Source organism: Scyliorhinus canicula, chromosome 3 (genome assembly GCF_902713615.1).
Source record: "Scyliorhinus canicula chromosome 3, sScyCan1.1, whole genome shotgun sequence".
Classification (NCBI taxonomy): Eukaryota; Metazoa; Chordata; class Chondrichthyes; order Carcharhiniformes; family Scyliorhinidae; genus Scyliorhinus; species Scyliorhinus canicula.
In genome coordinates, this window is record NC_052148.1 from 65,733,905 (window position 1) to 65,754,960 (window position 21,056).

General features: G+C 43.6%; 1 long non-coding RNA gene across 1 annotated transcript in view; it reads left to right on the forward strand.

The window, feature by feature from the left end:
• The first annotated feature begins 19,933 nt into the window (after positions 1 to 19,933).
• Positions 19,934 to 21,056, forward strand: part of LOC119962708 — a 46,576-nt gene continuing 45,453 nt past the window's right edge. The window contains exon 1 of the long non-coding RNA XR_005459939.1: positions 19,934 to 20,027. This is a non-coding gene — a long non-coding RNA (uncharacterized LOC119962708). The remainder of the gene's footprint in view (positions 20,028 to 21,056) is intronic.

Below are 21,056 nucleotides of genomic sequence, written 5' to 3' on the forward strand. Positions count from 1 at the left end.
TATCTGCACTTGACATGCTCAATGGTTGAGCTTCTAGACTCACCTGGGGTAGTGAATTCCAAATATTTCCTACCTTCTGAGTAAAGAAATCGCTCCTTATCCCGACTTAAAAGGCCTACCACTTAGCAATACTGAGAGACTTAATTACTTAGCATGAATACATCAGCTTTTAAAAAAATATTCTCTCAAGGGATATGGGTGTTGATGGCCATGCCAGCATATATTGCTGATCCCAATTGCTTTTGAGAAAGTGGTGGTGAACTGCCTTCACGAACCGCTGCAGTCCATGTTGGTACACCCGCAATGCTGTTACGAAGGGAGTTCCAGGATTTTGACCCAGCGACAGTGAAGGAATGGTGATAAATGTCCAAGTCTAGGGTGGTAACTGGCTTGGAGGGGAACTACCAGGTGGTGGTATTCCCATGTAAACGCTGCTCTTGTTCTTCCAGATTGTAGTGGTTGTGTGGGTTTGGAAGGTAGTGTCTGAGGAGCCTTGACGAGTTCCTGCAGCGTATCTTGTAGATGGTGCACATGCCTGCCACTGTGCATTGGTGATTGAGGAAGTGAGTGTTTTTGGATGGGGTGCCAATCAAGTTCTGGAGCACAAGTCTTCTGTACTATTGCCAGAATATTGTCAGGGTCTATATCCTTTGTAGTATCTACTGCCTTCAGCCGTTTCTCGCTATCAGATGGAATGAATCGAATTGGCTGAAGATTGACATCTGTAAAGTTGGGATCTCTGGAGGAAGCACATCATGTTGGGAAAAGCTATAAAACCATATTTTTTATTTAAAGGCTCACTCACAGATAACTTTACACATCACTGGGTTATAGTATGCGGATGAAAATGACTGTAATATAATAAAATGAATTGGGAGAGGGTTAACTGGTGAAGCCCAGTGAATAATGCTCCTATTATTTTCAGCTGGTGTTATGATCCCAGTTGATGTCACTGGTGGGCAAGACAGATCCCAACATGGAACCCAGAGTCAAAGCACTGCCGATGAACTTTTAACAAAAGAATAAAACATTTAATAAACAAGAAGATAAACTATTATCCACTACCTCACCTATACCTTCACATATATATTCAGCTTTGTATGGATAACATCACCTACAAAATCTGTCTTATACTCTAATGTCCTAAGTAAGTACACAATCCATGTAAATCAATAGGAAAACTGCAGCCTGTCACACCACACTCAGATGCTAGCCAAAACAACTTCTTGGATTTCTCAATAAATTTCCCCAAGATGCTTGTCACACTGTGAACCAATAGTTTCCAAACTGCCATTTCAAAGAACATGCCTTGGAATTTTCTTCCACACAATGCTTTCTCTCAGATCCACCTCCAGTATTTCACAACTTGTGCAGGTGACGACAAGAGATGAAGATGTAAAAAAGTGTGTCTGAAAGAATCAGCAGTGATGTTCCTTGTGCTGGTAGTGTGTGGGAGCCCTGTGGACTGTAACCCTGCAAAGGTCTGATGGCATTCTGAGAGTGGGAGCTGAGAGGGGGAGATTGACATAGCCTGCTGGAACAAATGAGATAATTCATCCTCTTACTGCAATGAAGAGTGTTCTTCATCCAGGGACCACTCTGGCCAACTCCTATCAGGCCTTGATGCTGAGGTTGGCGGAACTTGGGCTCCAATCACGGTGGAAGAGGACCTCCCAGCTGGTCCACAACTGCCTGGAGGAGTGCTATCAGTGCCTTGTCACTGAACACCAGGGCAAAGCATTTGTTTCTTCTGGGGGTTATCATCTGCAACATTACTCTTTGGCAGCAGAGAGTGAATGTGTGCGCGGGTACTCTTTAAATATGACGTCCGGAGCGGCATCCCAACGTGGTAATGGTGAGGTGGATGTATTCCAGCCCACCACATCACTACATACAACTTGCTGCTGTAGCCACCGAAGCTGGCCACTTCCCGACCTAAAATGGAGAATTGAAATGCATGCAGGGAAAATTGGACAATGTCAGAAAGACAAGCAGGCTGCAGAATCTCTCTGTGTATTCTGCCTGCAAAGAAACCAGACAGCACTGAAACTAACAGCTGCGCATATTAATTGAGCGATTCCCGGTGATTCCCGGGCACAATGGACACAATTAAGAATAACAAAGGCCAGGCTAGACTCTTCGGCGCCAGCAGGAGTCCCGGACAATACGTTACAAACAGCCCCAAGAACCGCCCAGTGGTCGGGAAACAGCCCCAGTATTGGGGAATTCAAACCAATCGATTGGTATGAGGTCCAATCGATTGCAAGCAGGTACAGGGCCTGCCCAGATGGGCGCAAAGTCCCTGTGACCTATAAAGGACAGATCCCAAGTCCAGCTCTCTCTCTTAGCCGGCCCTCCCAGCAGAACACCTTTGCAGCAGCTCTCTAAGAACTCGAACGTGAGAAGGAGAGGCCTGGCCAATTGCTACACCGACAAGTAGTGTCATACAACGGCTGCTACGAGAATAGACACTCCTTACCCCTTTAGTCCACACCAATTGGAAGCCTGTGGATCCAGGACAGAGCAAGAGGCCATTGTTCCCTGATCCGGCAGTTCCCTTATTCCAGATAAGTATTGGCCTAGTAGTGGTAGGAATAGTTTAGTCTTAGTATTATATGCATGAGTAGTAAATAACTGTGTAATAATAAACGTGTCTTGTTTTGAACTTACTAACTGGTGTATTGAGTCATTGATCTGAACTTGAACCTCGTGGCGGTATCATAAAGATACCTGGCGACTCTAGAGCTAAAGAATAAAACAGAGCCAATTGAATGTAAAGCACACTCACCCAGAACGAGCAACACTGTTTGTTTATGCATACATGAGGTGAAAGCCGTATGATCTGGTATTGGCAACCTGCCCCGCTGACCACCCGTCACCGGACTTAGTTTATAGAACATACAGTGCAGAAGGAGTCTGCACTGACCCACTTGGCCCATCGAATCTGCACTGACCCACTTGAGCTCTCACTTATATCCTATCCCCGTAACCCAATAACCCCTCCTAACCTTTTATTTCTGGACATTAAGGACAATTTAGCATGTTCAATCCACCTAACCTGCACATCTTTGGACTTTGGGGTGAAACCGGAGCACCCGGAGGAAACCCACGCAGACACGGGGAGAACGTACGGACTCCGCACAGACAGTGACCCAGCGGCGAATCGAACCTCTGACCCTGGCGCTGTGAAGCCACAGTGCTAACCACTGTGATACTATGCTGCCCACTTTTTTAAAGTGGAGAATATGGAGCAGAAAATTCCACACGATGAGCAAATTTATATACAGTACATGAGAGCTGAAAATATATATTTGACAAATTAATTTGTTCACACACTCGATCTAATTGAAGAATATCTATTTAAAAGGTAAGATGATCACTGCTTCTTTTGTTTTGATAATGTGCCTCCAAATGAAAGAAAACTCAACCCAATATTTGGTTTACATTCCTAAAGGAGTACAACAGACAAAGGAAAAATTGTGCACAAACAAAAATCCTATAAAAGCCTCTAGAAATGACAAGGAACTCTCTACCTTCCAATAAAGCATCTCATTTAATAGTCTGAGCTCGAAATCTGTTAGTTGCTATGTATTTGTCTTCAGTCCCTCTGGAACAGATGTGAGGAGGACTGGGAGCTATCTGGAGACGGCAGAAGTATTTGTAACACATTAAAAAGACCCAAGAGGATATTAAAAGAAAGCAAAGAAAGTCACTGTGGAATGTAGCAATCTGACAAGGTGCGAGTTCAGGCTGTTTGTGCATATTTGCAGTGAGCATCTTTATTGTGCAGTGGAGGCAATCTTATGTTCAACTGCCAGTCACCATCAGTTGTTTGTGTACAATAGAGATGGATATTTTCAATATACGTTAGTAGCCTTAACTCGACGTGTGTTGATTTTTTTTTTACATTTGACTCGCAATGTTGTTTCCTGAAAGTAGGAAATTAATAGTGACAACTTAATAAGTGATGAAATCGTTTCATAATTTTGATAGGTCCATCCATGGTTCTTCACTTATAAACATATTTCTCTTCCATTCCTCACTCAGTAAGTTTGCCTGCAGAACACTCAACTTCTCCTTTCTGTCTCCTTCTATAATTCCGAAGACTTGGGCATGAATTTTTGCAATGATCGAGACCACCTAGGTCATGGTGAAAATGCAGGAAGAGGCCAGAAATGGGCATTTCTGCGCCCAAACAGGATACCTATCATGTTTGTGGGGATGGAAATAAGCCTGGGTTAGGTTGTGCACTTATCTTCCGTGGAGGTAACATCCCATAAAAATCAGCTGCTGCCTCCACTCATGTCTAACTTTGGTGACCCAGGCATGTGAAGCACGGCAGGTACTGGGTAGAAGCCGGTCTGAACTTTGTGGAGTCCTTTGGAGAGGTGAGGTAACCTTTTGGAGAGGCAGGATACCACTCTGGATATGGCCGCAGGACACATTTGGGTTGTTCAGGCAATCTTTGGTGGAAGTCAGGTGCCCTTCGAGAGAGGCAGGCGCGCCTTTGAAGAGGCCACATGTCCCTTGGGAGAGGTCAGGTACCATTTGGGTTGCTTAGAGTAAGCATGAATATGCATAAACAGTGTATAAAATTATTAACTGCCAAGTGCATTGGAACTTCCAAAGGTAACTGTCAAATGTGTCAAATTAACTGTCAAAGGCAACTGTCAAGCTGGTAAAGTTTTCCCCTTTAAAACCTTGAAAAGGACATCTGGGGTGCTTAAAAAAGTAATTTATTTCTATTTCACTCGATCTATTGATATAAAACTGGGGAACGAACAGGGAAGCTCATGCTCCCAAAAGGATCGAAGTTCAGTACTGTCGTGCGTGTCTTCCTCTGCAAGGAGACGTTTCCCCAGATATCTGGATATAACATACTGGACAGATTGCTAGCACCCGTCTTGCTAGGTGGAGATAAATGTGGTGACATATACGGACAACTGTTAGAAGAGATAAGGGCCCCAATTGCCGAGTCGCAAATTAAATGGGAGGAGGAGCTGGACCCAGAGATTGGGGGGGGGGGGAGAACTCTGAATCGAAGCTCTGCACAGGATCAACTCCACGTCCTCATAGGCAGGGCTGAATCTAACGCAGCTGGTGCACAACACGCACCTAACCAGGACACACAAGTGGGTTCTTCCCAGAGGTGGAGGATAGGTACGAGCGATGTCAGGGTGGGGGGGGGGCAACCACATCCACATGTTTGGTTGTGCGCCAAACTCATCAGGTTTTGGACTGCCTTCTTTGAGGCCAGGTCCAGAGTGGTGGGGGTAAAGATGGAGCCAATGCTCGTAAGCCCGAGCTCTTTATGGGGAGAGGGGCCACGCCCTGACATTCACCTTCCTGATTGCCTGGCGGGGAATTCTGCTTAGTTGGAGATTGACAGCACAAGCCAGAGCCTCAGCTGCCTCTCCAAACTAGTGGAGTTCTTAAAGTTAAGAAAATTAATTTTGTCATTAGGAGATCGGATGAAGGATTCCACCAGGTGTGGAAACCATTCACCAGCCTTTTCGAAGATCTGTTCATGACCAGATACGAGGGGAAGGGGGAGCAAGCGAGGGAGGAGGGAGTTGGTGGGGGGGTGGGGGAGGGGTAGAGAGGTAGGAACAACCAGTGAAAGGAATGGAGGGGAGAGTCAAGGCATGTGGGGAGTAGGGAACACCTACACCATAGAGAGGAAAAGGGGAAATCGGCCCAATGCACTGAGGGGCGCAGGTGCAAATTGTATGTAATCCTGAGTGTAAAGAAGCAAAAGGGGCTTAAAAAATGAAGCCATCCATCTATATTTGTACTCATGCCAGTAAAAACAATGTAAATAGATCACCAGGTTTTTGCTATAGTATTTGTGTTCTATCTCATAAGTTTATTCTATGTGTTTATTTTATTTATTTTCTTTTCTTTATCTTTTTTAAATACTATTCTGTTTTTCTATTGATCTCCCAATATGCTTGATAACACTAATGTAAACTTTGACAACTTGTATAGCAAGAGATGTAAATCACTTATAACCTTGGTTAGAAGGGACAAAATGTTAAGATGGAACAAGACAAAGCAAAAACTCCTAGTAACAAATGAAACTCCAGGAAAAACATTTTTTAAGAATGCATGGTGCGTGACTTGGAGGGATACTTGCAGGTGGTCATGTTACCATGCATTTGCCGCCTTTGTCCTTCTAAATGGTAGAGTCTGAGTTTGGAAGATGGTGTCTAGGGAGGCTTGGTGACTTATTGCAGTGCATGTTGTAGATAGTACACACTGCTGCCACAGGGCATCAATGGTGGTGGGAGTGAATGTTAAAGGTCTTCGACAGGATGCCAATCAAATGTGTGGTGTTCTTTATGATTCTTATTATCAGGATGGATGTCAAAGTGTTCATAAAGACCACAGAAGCTAAGTTCAATAACACAGTTAACATTTATTCCACTACTTATTAAAGCTCGACCACTTACTTCTATAATGTGGAAATGCCGGTGTTGAACTGGGGTGAGCACAGTAAGAAGTCTTACACCAGGTTAAAGGCCAACATGTTTGTTTCAGACACGAGCTTTCGGAGGACTGCTCCTTCCTCAGGTGAATGACATGAAGGGATGACTTACTTCTATAGCAAGCAATAATCTAGTAATCTACACTTTACTAACACTAGTCTCCACACTCTATCTATAACTGTACTCTGCACTCTCTGGACCTCTCCTCTGCATTCTCTCCAGCCTTCTCCCAGAAGCCTGAGAGTCAGTGCTTTATATAGTTCTGCATCTAAATGAAATAAAAAATGAAATGCAAATCGCTTATTGTCACAAGTAGGCTTCAGTGAAGTTACTGTGAAAAGCCCCTAGTCGCCACATTCCGGTGCCTGTTCGGGGAGCATCTAGCTCCACCTAGTGGCCAATTATGATATTACATTAATTATTTATACTGTAGATATTCTACATAATGTCACAAAGTGGGCCCCTTTTTTCTGGATGATGTTGAGTTTTGTGAGTGTTATTGGAGATGTACTGATGCAGACAAGTGGAGAATATTCCATCACGCTCCTGACATGTGAGTTGTAGAAAGTGGACAGGCTTTGGGGAGCCAGGAAGTGAGTTATTGTCTGCAGAATTCCCGCTCCTGACCTGCTCTTGTAGCCACAATATTTATGTGGCTGCTCCAGTTCAGTTTCTGGTCAAAGGCAACCCTCAGATGTTAATTGTGGGGGATTCAGTGATGGTAATGTTAATGAATATCAAGTGGAGATTATTAGATTCTCTCTTGTTGGAGATATTCATTGCCTTGTACTTATGTGAGACAAATGCTACCTACCACTTATCAGTGTCACGACAGCCTGGGCTAGTGTGTAGTCAATTCCAGTCACACTTGACCCACAGTGGCAACACAGGTAAAATTAGATTTTATTTCGATAGATAGAGAAATACAGCACAGAACGGGCCCTTCGGCCCACGATGTTGTGCCGAACTTTTGTCCTAGGTTAATCATAGATCATAGAATTTTGGACACTAAGGGCAATTTATCATGGCCAATCCACCCAACCTGCACATCTTTGGACTGTGGGAGGAAACCGGAGTACCCGGAGGAAACCCACGCACACACGGGGAGGATGTGCAGACTCCACACAGACAGTGACCCAAGCCGAAATTGAACCTGGAACTCTGGAGCTGTGAAGCAATTGTGCTAACCACAATGCTACCGTGCTGCCCTTAGTATTTTAAGGGTATTTTATTTAAAATACCTGGTGTCCTTGGCTGAGCCCAATAAACTGCAGTCACCAACTTTAACACAAGTAACCTTTTACTATATGCAGTATTATAATTAAACTGGCAGAAAGTGTACCAGACTGTCTAATAACCTTTCCCAACCTTCCTTTGGAATTCCCCCGACTTTCTGCGCACACACACACACACACAAACAAACAACAAAGAGGGTAAAGGGTGGTTGACAGATAAAGAAAATGAAGGATAAAGAATCTTAAAGTAGAGGCATCGTGGTATTGCCACTGGACTAGAAATCCAGAATAATCCAGAACCCTAGGATAATGATATATGGGCCCGGGTTCGAATCCCACCATGCCAGGTGATTGAATTTAAACTCAACAAAATATCTGGAATTAAAAGTCCAATGATGACCATAGAACCATTGGTGATAGTTGTAAAAAATCATTAATGTCCTTTAGGAAAGGAAATCTGTCGTCTTTACCTGGTCTGGCCTACATGTGACGCCAGACCGATAGCAATGTGGTTGACTTGTAAATCCCCTCTGAAATGGCCTAGAAGCCACATAGTTGTTTTCAACTTCTACGAAAACACAAAAAAGCAATGAAACCAGACAGACCACCCAACATCGAACCAGGCACCGGAAACGACAACGGAAAACCTAGCCCTGTCGACCCTGCAAAGTCCTCTTTACTAACATCTGGGGGCTTGTTCCAAAGTTGGGAGAACTGTCTCATAGACTAGCTAAACAACAGTCTGATATAGTCATATTTCATATAAAACACAAAAAAGCAATGAAACCAGACGGACCGCCCGACATCGAACAATTTGGATTTTACCAGGATGTTACCTGGTATGGAGGGAAGATCTTATGAGGGAAGGTTGAGGGACTTGAGGCTGTTTTCGTTAGAGAGAAGAAGGTTAAGAGGTGACTTAATTGAGGCATGCAAGATGATCAGCGTATTAGATAGGGTGGATAGTGGGAGCCTTTTTCCTCGGATGGTGATGTCTAGCATGAGGGGACATAGCTTTAAATTGAGGGGAGATAGATACAGGACAGATGTCAGAGGTTGGTTCTTTACTCAGAGAGTAGTAAGGGCGTGGAATGCCCTGTCTGCAACAGTAGTGGACCCGCCAGCACTAAGGGCATTCAAATGGTCATTGGATAAACATATGGATGATAAGGGAATAGTCTAGGTGGGCTTTAGAGTGGTTTCACAGGTCGGCGCAACATCAAGGACCCAAAGGCCTGTACTGCGCTGTAATGTTCTATGTTCTATGTTCTATTCACAGAATTGTACCTTACAGACAATGTCCCAGGCAGCACAATAACCATTCCTGGGTATGTCCTGTCTCACCAGCAGGACAGATCCAGCAGAGGTGTCGGCACATTGGTATACAGTTGGAAGGGAGTTGCCCTGGGTGTCCTCAACATTGACTCTGGACCCTATGAAGTCCCATGGCTTCAGTTAATCATGGGCAAAGAAACCTCCTGCTAATTACCACGTGCGGGCCACCATCAACTGAAGAATCAGTACTCCTCCACGTTGAACACCACTTAGAGGAAGCATTGAGGGTGGCAATGACGCAGAATATGCTCCAGGTGGGGGATTTCAATGTCCATCACCAAGAGTGGTTCAGTAGTACCACCACAGACTGAGCTGGCTGGGTCCTGAAGGACATAGCTGCTGGACTGGGACTGTAGCAGGTGGTGAGGGAACCAACAAAAGTGAAAAACTTACTTGACCTCATCCTCACCAACCTGCCTGCTGCAGATGCATCTGTCCATGACAGTATCAGTAGAAGTGACAACTTTTCAGTCCTTGCGGAGACAAAGTCCCGTCTTCACATTGAGGATACCCTCCATCGTGTTGTCTTGCATTACCACAATGTTAAATGGGATAGATTTCGGACGGATCTAGCAACTCAAGACTGGGCCATCTGCTGCAGCACAACTGTATTAAACCATAAACACAGTAGCACAGTGTTTAGCATTGTTACTTCACAGCGCCAGGGACCCGGGTTCGATTCCCGGCTTGGGTCACTGTCTATGCGGAGTCTGCACGTTCTGCCCATGTCTACGCGGGTTTCCTCCGGGCTTTCCCGTTTCCCCCCACAAGTCCCAAAGGTTGTGCTTATCAGGTGAATGGAACAGTCTGAATACATCCTCAGTGTATCCGAATTCTGTTTCATTTCTATTAAATCATGCCTGTGGCAACTAGGGGATTTTCACAGTAACTTAATTGCAGTGTTAATGTAAGCCTACTTGTGACACTACTAAAGATTATTATTATTATTGCAGTTGGGTCAGCTTGGCTGAAACCAATTTGCTTGGTTGAAGAGATGGCAATGGAAAGTGCCTGAGCAGCTCCCTATTGGTGATGGTGAATTGCCAGTAGCAGGTGATGAAGGCAGTGCCAAATGCGCCTTGGAACATGGTGGTATTGGTTGCGGTCATGAGGACATTGACATGACAGGAAGTGCAAGGACGTGGTTGCACCATAATGGCAGAGCATCCATGATTAATGCAGTAGTGAGCAACAGAGTGTGCTTTTACAATGAGAAGGGTTATAGCTGAATGACTCCTGTGTCTCACATAGATTCTAGCCCTGCTCCCTCACCACTCTGGGCCAAATCATACTTTGGGAATCAAGAGGAGGAGACATCTGAGGACGAAGCATCACATCTGACTAGCCCACACACTGCCAACTCAGGCGCCAGCTTTTTGGATGGATGTAACGTGTGTGCAGAGTCTATCACGATCGAGGACCAGACGCCAACATTTGCTGGCATATGGGATAGGAACTCTGATCACTGTTTACAAATTTGCAAAACTGTAAGGAAAGGATATGTCGCTGGCACAAAGGAAGATGGTTGCGATGGTTGGAGGTCAATCATCTCAGCTTCAGGACACCACTGTAAGAGTGCTTCAGGGTAGTGTCCTTGGCCTAACCATCTTCAGCTGCATCATCAATAACTTTCTTTCCCCTAGTTGCCACAGTCATAAGGTCAGAAGGGGGGGATGTTCGCAGATGACTGTATAATGTTCACAACACTTCTGACTCCTCAGATACTGAAGCAGTTCATGTCCAAATACAGCAAGACCTGGACAATATCCTGACTTTGGCTGACAAGTGACAAGTAACATTCACTCCACACAAGTGCCAGGCAATGACCATCTCCAACAAGAGAGCATCTAACCATCACCGCTCAGAATTCAAAGACATTACTAGCGCTGAATCTCCCACTATCGTCACCATGAAGTTTACCATTGATCAGAACTGAACTGGACTAGCTATATAACTACCATGGCTACCATAGCAATCAAAGGCTAGGAATCCTATGGGGTATAACTCACCCCCGACCCCCCCCCCCCCCCCCCCCCCCCCCCCCCCCCCCCCACCCCCAAAGCCTTGCCACCATCTACAAGGTACAAGTCAGGAGTTTAATGGAATGCTTTCCACTTGCCTGGATGAGTGCAGCTCCAACAACACTCAAGAAACTCGGCACCATCCAGGACAAAGCATCCCCCTTGATTGCTTCCCCTTCCACAAACATTCAATCCCTCCACCAATGATGAACAGTAGCAGCCGTGTGTACCATCTACATGATGCACTGCAGGAACTCGGCAATATTCCTTAAGCAGCCTCTACCATCTAGGACAGGGGCAGCAGATACATGGGAACACCACCACCTGGAAGTTCCCCTCCATGTCACTCACCACCCTGACTTGGAAATATATTGCCTTTCTTCAGTGTCGCAGGTCAAATTCCTGGAATTCCCCACCTAACAGCACCGTGGGTGCACCTACTCCTCAGGAATTGCAGCAGCTCACCACTTTCTGAAGGGCAACTCGGGATGGGCAATAAATGCTGGCTGAACCAGTGACACCCACATCACGTAAAATTATTTAAAAGTCTGGTTTTAAACTGTCATTTTAATCCTAATTGCAGGTTGGCATAATTTGAATTGATCTGGAGGTGCTAAAGCAGACACCTGAAGGGTCAGTCAAACGCTGATCAGCTGCAATTTCCGTGCAGCAGTATACAAGATCTCCATGCACTGAAGCTGTGGAGTTAGCTAGCTGACACATGATGATAGGTTTCAGGATGGCTCTGAGTTCAAGTGAGACAATACACAGCTTCTTGGATGCAACACTGGACATTTCAATGGAGGAGGTCAGGAGGAGAAAGCATGTTCCCGTACCCACCTGATGGGGGGATGGGGCACTGGGACAGGTCCACCTCAACATTTTATCCATTCTTTAACTCAAGAGCTGCTGGTGCTGTTCTGCCTGGCCTTCTGCTCTCCTCCAAATCACCTACTAACATAGCTGGACACCTATCAAGATATCAATAACAAGCAATCCTGTTCCTCCCTTGATTCCCATAAGGTGCCCAGTATAATAACACAGCGCTGAATGCTTTCTAATTTCATTTGTCAAAGAACTTCCAGTTTAAATGTTGAAAGAGGCTTAGTGAAGTATTGATGAAGTGTCCTAGAAAGTCTTCTAATGTGTTTTAAAGTCCTCTTCAAACTTCCAGCAATAATTTAACAGTAAAGGGTGAGCGATCTTTAAGTAGTTCTTAAAACCTTCAGCAATGATTGGCTTACATCCAATTAGATGGTCGCTGTGAGGAGAGAGCACTAAGTTAAATGCTATGCACCAAAATGTCATGGGTCTCCTTAATGGTGATAGTAAACAATTAAGTGTTAATCAGCTCCTTTACAATCATAAGGGAAGCTACTGATGCTTCAACTACTTTACCAAAATGGTATCTTGCGCTCAGCGTGGGCAAAAACCATGTTTCAGCTTACGACCAACCCAGAGACTCTTTGATGACTACATTATTGGAGGAAATTTGCCCACCCCATCAGTCTATTTACGATTTGAATATATCGGCTGTTTCGGGGAACATGTCACATTCTAAGAGTAAAAACAAGAAAAATAATCTCTCATCTACAACTTCCTATTGCTTTGATTCTAGCCTGTTATGTTTTGGTCTTTCTCTTCTTCCCACTCTTCTTTGTCGGTCAAACTTTACAGGAATGATTTAATGGAAATGAAACAGATTGTCATTTTGGGCGCGGGTGCATTTAAAGAGGTGTTTCCCAGCGCTTTCAGTGCGAGAATGACCACACTATTAAATGGGACTCTGCTTCACTTTTAGGCCTCAGCGAGGAATGCCCCACCAAGGCTGGACATCGGCTCATTTCCTGCAGAAACAAGCTCAGCTCACCAGTGTAGGAAGCGAACATTTCATCATTAAATTACCACAACTTGATGCATCTTAACTACTCTCATTCTTTTTTTTCAATGCTAGTGATGATTTGAACAATTGAGTGTGAATTAAAATGTCTGAATATTCAACAAAGGATCTGGACCTGAGATTTCACCCTCTGGATGGACCATCAGTAATCATCAGAGGGTGGGTTCTGGTAGGACCATCAATAATCATCAGAGGGGTGGGTTCTGGCCGGACCATCAATAACTATCAGAGGTGTGGGTTCTGGCTGGACCCTCAAAGGGGTGGGTTCTGGATGGACCACTAATGATCATCAGCTGCCAGGCTGACTGACTGCAGACTCCAGTGATTTTTTAGGCAACACTTAACTGATTTTACTGGGCTCCTGAGGTCTTCCTTTGGTTTTATGTTCTTTGCAACTTGCCACTAAAGGGCATTGAAAATGATTGTTACAAAAGGCTCAGGAAAATGCAGGATCTTAATAGCAGGGCTTAACTGTGGAGATGTTCACTGCTGTTGAGGACTGCAATAGAATCATGAGTTCTGGTGGAGTTGACTTATGTTGGAACCCGGAATTTGCAGTTCTTCAGGAAAGGTGAAGGGGGAGCAGATGGTAACCATGACCTATGAGCTTCCACTAATTAACTTAGGCTTTTAAATCAGCAGACGTATGAAAGCATTCCCATATCTCCACCACTGCCCCATCCCATCACCGCTCTCCCAACTTCTGGTTCTGCCCGCAACACGCTCCTCACCTACCCCCATCTCTCAGCTTCCTCTCCTCCAATCACCCATGGATCCTCAGTGTCGCTGATGGTCAAAAAGAGGCAAGGCTGCGGGAGTGGGGAGGGCAGAGCCTGGGCTGCAAGGGGAGGGGAGTGACTAGAGCTTGGAGTGCAGGGAGGTGGGGTGTGCAGAGCCTGGAGTGCAGGGGGTGTGGGGAGCAGGGAACAGGGTGTGGGGGATATCAGAGCCTGGAGTACCAGAGGGAGCATGAAAGATCAGAGCCTGGGTTGCAAAGGTAGGGGCAAAACAGAGCAGGGGTAGCAGAGACTGAGGTGCCAGGGGAAATGGTGGGGAGAGAGATGAGCAGAACCAGAGGGGCCAGGGGAGGGTAGAGTGATGATAAGAGCCAGAAGTGTGGGGAGTGGAAGGGTGAGCAGAGCTTGTGGTGTAATGTGGGGTAAGGAGTGTCGGGCCTGGGATGGGGGGAGGGAGGCACTGGGGTGAGCAGAATTTTGGAGACGACTGATGGGGCTCTAGAATTAAAAGTTAAATAAAGGAAATATTTAAAGCATTTCAAAGCACTGTAGCACTTATAAACACCTGTGGAAACAGGAAAACCGTTAACAGCCCCTTTAAATACCTGCAACAGCTTGAAAGCGATTGTAAACATTTAAAAACAATGAAGTAATTCAACTAAGACAGACCAGAAAGGGGGTGTCCTTGTCTCATGATGTCAAAGGGGGCATGACATTACTGTGACTGCACCTTACCGTTAGGCCTGGTCATTAGACCCAGGCTGCAGCCAGCAATATAGTTCATATATGACTTAAATATCACCGCTGACAGAATGATCTGGAACTTTAAAAATGTGCACAAAATCCAGAGATGCATATCTCCATTCTATCTGCTACACATTGATTGCCAATCTTGCTTTGAACTATAAAATACTTAAAAATGTGGGGCTGGATTCTCCATCCGGTGCGCCCGAAATGCGTTCCCCGATGGGATGCAGAAATGGACGTCGGGGCAAAACCGGGATCAACACCCGAACGCCATGCTTCGCCATGCCCAGTAGGGGCATGAACAAGTACCATGTTGCATGCAAGCAGGAGCATGTAAATAATTGCAAATAAGTCGTCCTATGAGATGGAAGTATACTAAGTGCATTCCAATCACCCAAATATCTGATTTCACTGCACTTACTTCTCTTTGATGTGGTCATTGTTTACAAATACTGAGGTTTCACCACTTGGGGCCCTGAAGCTGAAAGGATATAAATGGATCTGATGGTTTTTACAATCTGTCAAACACTGACCACTATTCGGAAGCTCTGAATGGCTTGCCGATAGTGGATATTTGGGAACCAGATGCGGGGAGGGACCATGGGGTCAGGCAAGAACAGAACTTTAAGAAACAGGGCAAATCTCTTGCTTCCCACTCGGGAGAAACTTTCCCAAATGGGCATATATTTTTTCCAGGACAGTGGGTGCTAACTGGAGTTGGGTCCGCTGCCCTGGGAACAGAGCTGAGGGAGCCACCAGGACTGCTGAGTGCTGTGGTGTGCTGATTAAAAGGCCCGTCTCAGTACTCTGGGACTTTCAGTAAAAATAAAAACAGAAAGGCCCTCTATCCCTCATCTCTCATACTCTACATTTTACCATACCCCAACAATGCCAAACCTTGCCACCTTGTGCCTCTACCCAGCCCCATAGTCTCTCATAAATTCTATGACAAACTGTCCCTCATACCCTACATGACAACCCAAGACACCCCTCCAATCACCATGGTCCTTTTACCGCATGTGTCAATTTAGGCTCATGTTAACCCATGACACCACACCTTTGCCCATTCATCCTCCATGCCAACTCACCCAATATCCACCTTGGGGAGATCAAAGGAACCATGCTGAGATGAAATAAAATAAAACTCTAAGTATCTAACACAGACTTCACTGCATTAAAACCTCTCATTGATAAGTACCTATCGAAAACATTTAAATCCCTTAATTAAGTAATTATAAAAACAGACATAGAATTCTTAAAGAACTATAGAATTTCTACACGCAGAAGGAAGCCACTGGCCTATCGAGTCTGGACCAACCCTCTGAAAGAGCCCCCTACCTAGGCCCACTCCTCCACCCTATCTCCGTAACCCCACCTAACCTGCACATCTTTGGACACTAAGGGGCAATTTAGCATGGCTAGTCCACCCAGCCTGCACATCTTTGGACTGTGGGAGGAAACCAGAGTACCCGGAAGAAACCCATGCAGACACGGGGAGAACGTGCAAACTCCGCACAATCATCCAAGGCATGAATTGAACCATGTCCATGGCACTTTGAGACACAGGGAGATCAATCAGAGTATCTCCGTGGGTCTTATGGGGCATTATTACACCATGATTATGAACTTTTTATGCTCAAACTCATTAAAAGTGTCTAGCTGTCTAGAAATTGTCAAGCTGTGCTGAAAGTATAAATCTGACCAGGAACTGTCAAGCTGACAAGAAACTGATAAAGCTGTGAAATTGTCCAGGAATTGTCAAAGCTAGCACACTGTCAGAAAATGATGGGAGCATTGATGTAGAAGGGTAAGGACAATGGGTGATACCATGAGTTGTCACTAAGTTGGCATGGGGGGTATGAGGGGCAATGGGGTTGGTAGATGGACATAGGCTAGTGTAGGGAAACAAGGGGTCATGTGGGCATATTTATTGTCATAGGTTTGCATGGAGGGGGTATAGGGAGTGTATGCGGGATGAGAGTGGTGAGGGCTGGGCGGTTATCTTTTGATTTACTATTTTTAAAATTTAAACACAGTGCCAGAAAACAGAGGTTCTTGAAACCAGCTTACCTCCACACCCGGTAGCGTCCACGCTTGACCTGGGGTTGCCCACCACCACCACCAGTGACCCTCTCCCACCACATGACCAAAACTATGACCTGCAGGCAATCATTTTTAAAGGTCAAGTTCACCAGGAAATCTGCCAACTCTGCAAACCAGACCTGGTTGACGGCTTTCTGGGCCCAAAAGAGTTTTACCTGAATTTGGTGGTGAGTTTCTGTTGAACTTCTACTTTCAGTACTCAGTGATGAGATGCTTCCAGGACACAGAACTTAAATTGTGCGTGATGTGCAAATATTCTTTCACCCATTCAAAATTATTTTCAGACAGTATCAGTTATCACATAGCAAACTTTGCTCCCAAGTAAATGAAGAATCTGCCCTTCAGACATGAACTCCTTGGTGAAGGTTTAGGGAAGTAAGTTTTCATTCTATATTGGGATACAATACAAATTTTGAGAGTAGCAGATTGATTAAAAAAACGGTGAAAAATCAGTTATTGTCCATTGAAATAAAATGATGCTCCAATAGTACTGTACACAACTATTCAAATATACTCTGACTTGAATTTTACACGTTAAAATACTTTAGCAAACAATTTCTGGAACGATTAAATTCACAAATTAGATTATTATGCAACTGCAGTTCCTTTCCAGTAAAATGTAACTAATTTGCATAATGATCCATGTCTATGATTTTAAACTCTGTTATCAAATTTATCAACTTAGAACATTTTTCGTTCTTCTGACAAAATGAAAGAAGTCATGTTGCTTAGCGAGATATTTAAGTATGTAGTGCATCTTGATTATGTCAGTGAAAGGATCATTGCTTGATGAAAGCAAAGCTTTTCATAAGCTTCCACTGTGCTTTATGTTTCAAGTAAGCTACAGCAATATCTTTCTTTATTGAGAAACCAAGGTTATGGGTCAAAGCCCATCGTGAAGGACACAACTAAGATTGAAAATCCTGCAATGCAGCAAAGATGATGAGTTAAATCAGGAAGTAGTGATTAAGTGCCACTTTGCTAGGATTTCAGTAACTTCAATAACATAGTAGTGGGAAAGACTGAGGGAAACCATCTGGGGAGACATTTATCTTGGGTGTGTTTGTGGGAAAATGAAATGGATTCCTTTATGCAATTTAAATCTGTCACCTCGCAAGCAGGGCACTAACCAAAACTTTGTAATGAATCAGTTAAGTCAAATATAGCTAAGGGGATGTCAGTGATTGGGGAAATAATGAAAATTGTGACTTCATAACTACTACCAATATAATCACAACATGATTGACATTAGTATATTTACCTGGCCTACATACTCTTGTTGCAGTCAGCCAGGAGGTAAGTTTAATAAGGACATGGGGAGTTCACATCGAGTAAAAATAAGAAAGAAGTTTTATTCACAAACGAGATATGTACACTTCCCAGTAGACCCCTACCAGGTTCCTTTCTGGTCGGTACCTTACTGGTCGGCCTTATACACTCTGGGTAATTGGGCTACCGGCCCCTAGAGATGGAGCTCATACTCTGTAAGGAGCACAGGTAGACAGGCATTCCCACCCCGTAGGTCCCGTGCGGGATGTTCCAGTAAAAAAAGGAGAATGTTATCCCACATCATCAATCCCCATCCATAACAATGCGTACCATTACTAGTTGTTTTGCACACAGCCATTTTTGCCTATGTATGTTTCTCTAGTGTTAGAAGTCGTGACCAAGAACTGGAGGATTGTAGGTATAACAAATCTTTTCAAGGTGGGAGGAAGGGAGAAATAATAAACTGTGAATAAAATTGTAGCCGTAAATTGGTCAGCCTAAGGTTGGACATGGGTCGGCTTCTACAAGGCACTGTATGGGATAAAAGTAATAGTCAGTGAGATAGAAAATACATTGAGTACCAGGCTGAGTATGAAAGATAAAGAGGGGAGGCGAAGAAATAAATAAAAGGAGAAAAGAAGGGGGTATGATAAGAGACTGGGAGTCAACACAAAAGGAAATCCTCAGTCTTCTTAAGACATATAAATAGTGAAAGAGTAGTAAAAGGAGGAGTAGTACTGATTGATTATCAAAACATGGAGAGATAGTATAAATTAAAAAGCACAATTCTAACTTGGGTGCAGAGCAGAGGGATCAGGGTGTATATGTCATTGAAGCTGTAGAACAGGTCAAGAGCTGCAGTTATTAAAGCATATAGTATCCTAGGCCTTATTAACAGGGACACAAGGGTACAAGAGCAAAAAGGTGATATTGAACTTATATAAGACACTAATGTGGCATCAGCCAAAGTATTGTGCCCAGTTCTGGGTATCACACTTCAGGAAGGATGTAAATGCATTGGAGTGAATACAGATATGTAGATTGATTCAAAAAGTAGGGACTCTTTTCCTTGGAGAACAGAAGGCTGAGAGGAGAATTGTAAGACCTATTCAAATTCAGGGGGGGTCTGGACAGAGTAGATAGGGGGAAACTTTCCCCACTTGTGAAAGGATCAAAAACAAGAGGACACAGGTTTAAAGTAATTAGCAAGGAAGCCAAAGCAACATGAGGAAATTTTTTATCGTGCAGTGAGTGGTTAAGGTCTGGAATGCACTGCCTGAGAAGATGTTGGAGGCAGGTTCAATTGATGCATACAAAAGGGAATTAGACTTATCAGAAAAGTACGAATGCGCAGGGTTACGGAGAGAAGGCAGGGGAATTACGCAATTGGAAAACATAATTGGGTACTCTAAATTTAAAAAATAAAAATAAAAAATATGTGCAGATTAGGTGGGAATTGATCATTCAGTGTGCCAGTGCAGACAAAATGGACTCAATTACCTCCTTCGGTGTCGTAACAATTCTATGATTCCTTGATGTAGGTGGATTTTTCAAAGGCATTCAATAAAGTATCACAACGAAGGTTTGTTGATTTAAAAAAAGAGATGCTGTATTATTGAGAATGTAGCAACATGGATAGAGAGTTGGCTAAATGACAGTAAACAAAATAATGATTCATGAATTCACTTTGGCAACACACCTTGGCATGATCATTGCTCTTCTTAATATATATGACCTAGGCTCAACTATGGGTCACGATATTAAAATTTGCTGATAACATAACAGCAGTAAGCATGGTAAACTGCGAAAGGGACTGCAAGTGACATGAGGAGGATGGATAGGTTAATAAATTCTGTTAATAGATCTTGTGTACAATTTAATGTGGACAAATGTGAGGTTATATATTTTGGGAGGAAAGGTAAAGAGAGAAATAAATAATTAACAATAAAACTGAACAGAGAGGTAAAGCTTTTAAAATGGTTGATAAAACTGATAAAGAAAGAAATCTTATTTTTTATTGCATCAGTTTCTTACCGATCATGATAGTGAGCTAGCAGCCCAGAGGAAATTAATTCTAAATTCCACAATGACAGGTTGTGATAAGCTACATTGGAAATAGTTATTCCTGCTGGTTGGTGGGCTTGAAACCAAAGGACATCAGCTTAAGATCTTCACAACGAACAAAGGGAACGGTAAGGAGAACTTTTTTTAATGCAGACTTCTTAGAATACAAACTGCTCAATCAGAACCTACAATCGATGAGAGCCATTAAAGAACAAAATGGTTAAATATTTTTAATAGAAAAATCTAAACTGGTCAGGAGAAAAAAATGGGAAGGCAACTCAATGGGTTCAACAAGCTCTCACAGGCACACAGGAAGCCATATGTTTTCTGCTGTGCTGTAAAATCCTCTGAGTCCTGGATTTAACACTTTGTGCGCAGAGTTTGAAATGCAAGCCCTGTAGAATCAAGGTTGTTAAAATATGCATTTGACTTAGTCAACCTAATTTCACCATTCCTGCACTGGAACAATTTCTCAAGGTGCTCTGCGCTAGAGCTAATTCATAAACCATTTTTTTGCTTTAGCCTTGGGCTCTGCCCTTTTGTTACATGGTGTGATTTACAAAAACAACTCAAATACAGAAGCAGTTTTGTGATATTAGGAATATCTCTGGCATTTTACACATTTGAGCACTTGTAAGAAGCTGAAGGAGGCTATGAAATTTAAACTTGAGAATTGCAGTATTTAACCTAAAGCCAATGTGTGAATAAGCACTGGGATATTAAAAATTACTCCTCCATCTTAATCACTGTTCTTAAATATTATTCACAGTTACTTCAGTTTGAAATCACAAGGTAAACCTCATAATCATTTTTCTTGTAACAACTATTTTAAATATTAGGGTCCGTGCTGTTGTTTTTGAAGACAAATTTAGAAATCATGGGCTATTTACCAAAAGAAAATTGCATTCTTCTCATATCTAGAACATAGAAAATGTTTTCCCAGGTTAATGCACCCATATTAATCTATCGACTAGCTATTGATTATGCAAATAGAGAATACAGCAAGGTCATTTGCAACATCTACTTTCTGTCCTGTACTTCTTTGCTATGTATATTACTTCGGTCAGGCATTAGAAAATACAATTAACGTATCAGTAACGAAAGCTGAGGGATGAAATAATTTCATATATTCAACCTGGAGTGACCACAGCCACAAT